Here is a 6,930-nt window from a genome sequence, read left to right as displayed (position 1 = left end):
TGTATTTTGAAAACTAAGCTTCTAAATGCAAAAATATTTCGTATACATACCGAGGATATATACAGGTGTAACATACTAAAATATAACCGAAATCGGAAACCTGACCCAAAAATCTGTGTCCGCTTCGCGTGAAATGCCCCTACTTATAAATTGAATAAAAACCAATAATTCTTTAATATATTTATTATTCTTCAAAGGAATAGGTACAATGTACTTTTGCTATCAAAACTTGGGTCTATTTTAACTCAACTCTTCTGTTCTTGTTGGCAGCCTTTTCCAGCTTTTCGGAAAGTCTTCATGTGTCTGAAAAGAAAATCAATGCTTTAAAATCATTCATAAAACTGTATTAGATATTATTACGAGCTGTGCCTCGCGGTTTTACCCGCAGTGCTCCTGTTGGTCTTAGCGTGATGATATACGTGATGATATACATCACGATCACGACGACCTTCCTCGATAAATGGGCTACCTAACACCGATAGAATGTTTCAAATTGGACCAGTAGTTCCCGAGTTCAGCGCGTTCAAAAAAACAAAACTCTGCTTGTGTATACGCCATTGTAATAGTGTAATATTACTTAAAATGTAAACAAATGTCACATTTTTCACTCGCTCGTAATACCTTAGTTATGGTCGTCTATATGCGGTTTTAGACTTACCTTTTATACCCACCTACATTACCTTCTAGCTCACTAGCTGTGCCCCGCAGTATTATCCGCATTTTTCCGCTCCTGTTGGTCTTAGCGTGATGATATTATATAGCCTATAGCCTTTTTTTCTTCCAAATCGGACCAGTAGTTCCTGAGATTGGCGCGTTCAAAAAACAAACAAACTCTTCAGCTTTATAATATTAGTAGGTATAGATAAAGAAAGATGAAACTTACTCTTCACAAGTGATGCAAAATCCCCACGGAGCCGGAGCTCTAACTGTCCCGAATGGACATGATGGCGTGAAAAACTGCGAAAATTTTGGACTTTTTACACTTTTTCCTTTAAAAGTCATAAACTATGCGTTTCCAACAAGTAACATTCACCACATTAATAAATCTAATTAAATTTGAAACAATTTAAGCCTAACCGCATCTCTCTAAACCTTATAAGATGGTTCGTTTTTCCCGAAAATTTGAAATTTTTAGTTTTACTCCCGTTTAAAGCAAAATATTGGCAAAACCGCTCGTTCTATGAGAAGGTCTTAAAAGTTAGTTTATCACGTGATGCGCAGCGAGAACAACATTTCGAAGTTGCAAATTGGGATTTACATCACTCTAGCTGATCCAAAAAACATACCTGACAATCTGACCCGGCTCCATGTAGTTCCATATATTCTTCATATTCTTGATCAATAGATTTATCACTATTCTCATGCTTATGCTTAGGATATGACAATACTATATGAACCATAAGAAGTATTATTACTAGGTAATCGCTTCATGGTTACAGTACGACTGACCAAACAACACCATTTTGTTATATTTTATTTGCCTTATAGAGCGTTATCGTGTTTATATTTGGGCTATAAATAAACCAGCGGCTCTAATAATTAATATATTATTTATTCGCAAATTATATTCCTGTATAGTAATGGCCCTCTTTTTGTACAAGGAAGGAAGAAATATTCTTTAATTACACTGTCATCGTTAAAACATTTTAACACACTTATATTTAAAAAATAAATGAGATTTAATGCATAAAAACTGTTACTATGTTGTTCAATGTCGTGTTATATATTATACAAAAAAAAAATAATGTTAATGCCATATAATACTACGGTGCATATCTTTCATTTGGGTTTAAAAATGCTATAGTCGAGCCAATTTAATAGGCAACATTTGACGTCCATATCAATTTTATCTTCGAAGAGAGGTAACCTGTTTAAAAACATCGATTAAAGTAAATTAATCGATACGGACTTGAAACATTTGTCAATCGAACTTGAAACATATGTCAATTTTAAAATTCATCAGGCGAATCCCTGTCCCAGTAATATACTTTCTTTCGTAAATTTAGGGAGCAAAATAAGACAAGTATAATACATTATTAAAAACACAACGCATTTATTAAGTTATGGTGGTTTTTATTCACAAGTAATCAATGCATTCAATTCTAGATGTCAGATTTCGATTTTTACGGTCTTACTTATAAAATGTTACCCATTCGCTAAGCAATGGATTAGTTATTGCAATAACCTGTCTTGTTTTTATGATTGACGTTTCATGTGAGCAAGAGCAGGACAAAGCTATAGTAGAAAATGGTAGAAATTTATCCATTGTTTAACTTTTTATAAGTAAGGCCGTTAGTATTTAAAAAGAAAAAAAGGTTTATTGACACAAAATTGTAGCGACGTCAGTTCTTTAAATCAGAAATTGTTTATTATGTTGAGAATGGTTTATCAGTAAAATCAAATCTTAAAATTACTTGTATTGGTCATTATAAATATTAAATATGTAATCGTAATTGAAAAAAGTTAAGCTAATGTGCAGTTCTAACAAAACGAAATATCATGTTTATTCCATTGAAAAGTTACATTTGGGGTTGCATTTTTTAGAGGACGCAATTTTATTTTTTTGATGTGTAGGGGGGTTCAGTGTGAAGCTATCACCAAGTTTGTGGGGTCGCCACCCTTGTCCCACGGCCGCCATCTTGAAAATAGCGGTTGATATGGTTTTTACGATATATCTCTTTAACTATTTATTTGATAAAAAAAATTGTTAACATTGTTTGTTGCAAATTAAATTCTCTACAACTTTGGTCCAGTAACTTTTTGTCGTAGAACTATAAATAAAAAAGTTATAAGCGAAAATGTTCAGAAATTAGAAATATTTATATTTTTCAATAAAACTTTTTTTTATCATTTTACGAAGAAATGATATCAGACCATTATTGTAGATTGTTTTTTGAGGAACAACTTTTATATACAACATTTTTTCATTAAGTAAATAGCTAAGATTTTACAGCGCTCCGAAGTGAGTACTATTTTTCAGTACTCTTAACTATACAGTATACATAATATATTATGTGTGTACTAATAATAATTTGTCATCAGTAATTGTTTTTAATATTTTTAATAATTAATAATTAATTTTGCAATATTATTAATAATTAATTATTGACTGAACTGACTTGAAGTCTGGAAGCGCGTTTTTTTTACGTCGAAAAGCAGGGCTGAAATGTTCTGCAGTGTGCTTCCATTGTTCTGGAGTCTGGGAAAAGAGCCAATAGCCATTATATGTATAGTTAGGAGTACTAAAAAATAGTACTCACTTCAGAGCGCTGTAAAACCTTAGCTATTGACGTAATGAAAAAATGTTGTATATAAAAGTTGTTCCTCGAAATACAATCTACAAAAATGGTCTGATATCATTTCTTCGTAAATTGATAAAAAAAAGTTTTATTGAAAAATATAAAAAGCTCTAATTTCTGAACGTTTTCGCTTATAACTTTTTTATTTATAGTTCTACGACAAAAAGTTACTGGACAAAAGTTGTAGAAAATTTAATTTGCAACAAATAATGCTAACAATTTTTTTTATCAGATAAATAGTTTAAGAGATATATCGTAAAAACCATTTCAACCGCTATTTTCAAGATGGCGGCTGTGGGACAAGGGTGGCAACCCCACAAACTTGGTTTTAGCTACTCACTGACCCCCCCTACACATCAAAAACATAAAATTGCGTCCTCTAAAAACTGCAAGGTTAGGCCTAAAAAATGTAACATTTCAATGGAGTAGTTATTCTATGTCGTCGTTACTAGGTTACGTTGTTGAATTTTGTTGAACTGTCAAATGTTGCCTAATAAAATGGCTCTACCAAGGCTCTACTATAGATAAGTATTTTTTTATTCCAGAAAATATTTGTATGTGTTCGTAATTTGTCAATATATTATACAAAGAACGTAAACAATTATGACTTTATGTAATCGTCAAATGAAAAAATTAAATGATAGGTATATATTACAACTGATAAAGGTGATAATATAGGAAAAGCCGTTTCTCATTTAATAAAACGAAACGTTCACATAAAAAATTGGATTTATTTCTACAATATGATTTCACGCGAATTTTGATTATACGAGATGTAACCAATATCCTTCGGAAATATTAAATTGGCGTACGCAGAAAAAATATTATTTTTATGTCATTTAAATATATAAAACGATGCGATACAAATGCAAGTTGGAAATTCTCTACGAGAAATATTCTGCAATTTTTTTTTGTTTATTCGTTTTGTTAGTAGGTATTTAACATAGTCAATATGATGTTTCCACTAAAAGACGATTATTAAATAAGGCTTTTACTATAAACTTGCTAGAGTAATATAAAAATATTATTTCACCAATTCTCGAAAAATGCTCTTAGGTATCCAGCCTCTGACTTGATCGAATAAACACTACAGCAATGTGTCTCGTTCCCACTCAAAATATTATATATTTTTGTCCTGCTCATCAAAACTGCGTGGCCAGTAAAAAAAGATTATATTTAGAGCCTTTTGGCTGTTGTTTAGATTCTCTCTGACAGCTGACTTGAAGCGTAAGTGACGGAGGGAAACAAAAATCCAGAATTTTCCTTTTAAAATACAAGACAATGTATATGTTAAGATAAACAGCTTGTAAGCTTTAATTTATGTTAGGGTTGTAATAAAAGACTTGCAGGGTTATTAGATAAAATAAATAGACTTCCTTAATCTCTCTCTTTAAAAAAGGGGCTAACAATATAAGGTTAGGTGCAATAGGGTAACTCCAAATGACGGGGTAAATGCAATAATGTTAAATTAATACGATTGATTAAACAAATATGATTGAACTCGTTTATTGTCATGCCTTCACGATGCTTACAATATAACGATGCTCTAAAGAGGTATTCACAATTTTCTGAATTAGGTACCCCACATCAGGACTTCCCCGAATGCGCTATATGCTGATTTAGGAAAAGTAACTTGTATTGGTTATTCTCAAGGTTATTCTATTATGCGTCCACAAAATGATGATATTAGTCAACTGTAATGCTGCCTCGCTAGATATTAGTAAAGTACCTAATGTAATAGCAAATTGTAACCACATATCTATAATTCTAGTACCGTATAATATGCAAGCTATAATATTTTTCGCAAGAATAAGTTTTATTGCCCCATTACGGGTGTACGAATAACAACAAATCAACAACTTTTCTAACCCTCAAAACAAGTTGTTTCATATAATATCTACAAGGGCATTTCTTGCGTGGTAGGTCGAAGAAAACGGAGTTTATAATATAATATCTTTTTAGGCCAAAATGTTTCGAATTTCAAATTGTATAAAAAACCTTTATAATAAAGAAGTTATGAGAATAGTATGCCTGTTTTTAATTTAATAACTATACTCTGTGGAAAAGTACCCATAGGTATTAATAGGTACTACATAATAGGTATACTACATAATCCATACTAATATTATAACTGCAAAAGTAACTCTGTCTGTCTGTCTGTTACTCAATCACGCCTAAACTACTGAACCAATTTGCATGAAATTTGATATGGAGATATTTTGATACCCGAGAAAGGACATAGGCTACCTTTTATTGCGAAATATGTACCACGGGCGAAGCCGGGGCGGACCTCTAGTATAAAATAAAGTCGCTTTCTCTGTCCCTATGACCTTTTGTATATCTTTAAAACGCCGCAACGGACTTTGATGCGTTTTTTAATAGATAGTGATTCTCGACGAAGGTTTTAGTATGTAATTTAAGACAAAGCGGACAAAGCTGTGGGCGGGCGGAAAGCTAGTAATTAATATATAAATAACAAATACTAGAAAATTGAAAATTGTTGTTTTTTTTCGTTTGTTTCTGGTCAACCTGATTTTTTCTGGGCTTGTGCTTGATAAGACATAGTATTAATATTCATTATGTTTGAAATGTAAAGTTATAGAAAATACTTAATTTAATGTGTTTAAATAGGTAATTAATAATTTACAATTATTACTCCTTCATACCAATTATAACCATAATAAAATCCTATATAATATAATAAAGAGTACAAGCAAAGCTCATCGATAGAAGTATACAAATTTGGGACACTTTCAGCTTCGCCAGCAAAAGTAAAGCTCTCAATTGGAAGCCGTTGCTGTACCGTCTATAGAGTGTAATTGAGGATTTTCGCCAAAATCTGGATTATTTTCCACGAGTCAGCTACCGGCCTTAAAACGTTTAAACACTTATTAAAAAATGGATTGGATTTTGCTGACGCATGATTTTTTTAGGATTTTGAAAGTGAATATGAATTTTTTGGTGTTTAAGTCATGAATATTTGGAATAATCCGCATAGTTTTATATTAACTATTCGGCAAACAGTCCTCTTTCATACATTTAATTTTATTTCATGAAACCTATTCTTTTCTAAATTACTATTTTAATACTACTTGAAACGGTTAACTGTCGAATCCTATCAAAATAGTTGCAACAATTCAGTAGGTAAATGAAAGACTATGCTACAAGTTCGTCCCCACAACATAAAGACGTCCTATCCTATCCTATACTTCTAATATTATAAATGCGAAAGTTTGTGAGGATAGATGTGTATGTTTGTGTTTCTTACTCTTTCACGCAAATACTACTGAACCGATTACAATGAAACTTAGCACAATAATTGTAGAGGGTAACTTGGATAGGGCAGGTTTTATCCCGAAAATCCCACGGGAACGTTAACTATTCGGGTTTTTCTTTGAAATCGCGGGCGAAGCCGCAGGCGGAAACCTAGTAGTTCGTAAAGAAAAACATTTTTTTTTAATAATGTAGGTTGTAATTGAACTTCTAGCCAACTAATAGTCTGATAATTTTTGTGAATAATATTTTTTCACCTTGAATTACTTACAAAGAAATTAAATGAAATACATATAAATATTGACTCTATCTTTTCTCTTATTACGAATTCATAGGAATAATATATTACTTTAAATAT

General features: G+C 31.6%; 1 long non-coding RNA gene across 1 annotated transcript; it reads right to left on the bottom strand.

Annotated features, from left to right (window-relative positions):
• Positions 1-170: 170 nt before the first annotated feature.
• On the bottom strand, positions 171-958 carry LOC149482677 (uncharacterized). Its single transcript, XR_016316604.1, has 2 exons — positions 884-958; positions 171-303 (listed from the first exon to the last, which is right to left on the bottom strand). It is a non-coding gene; the product is annotated as an uncharacterized LOC149482677 (long non-coding RNA).
• Between the last annotated feature and the right edge of the window lie 5,972 nt (positions 959-6,930).

This window comes from Colias philodice, chromosome 14 (genome assembly GCF_061535455.1).
Source record: "Colias philodice isolate Cphi_HAF_F1 chromosome 14, ilColPhil1 Martin Lab GWU primary, whole genome shotgun sequence".
NCBI lineage: Eukaryota > Metazoa > Arthropoda > Insecta > Lepidoptera > Pieridae > Colias > Colias philodice.
The sequence above is the reverse complement of the archived record's forward strand: the minus strand, read 5'-3'. Positions and strand labels throughout refer to the sequence as shown.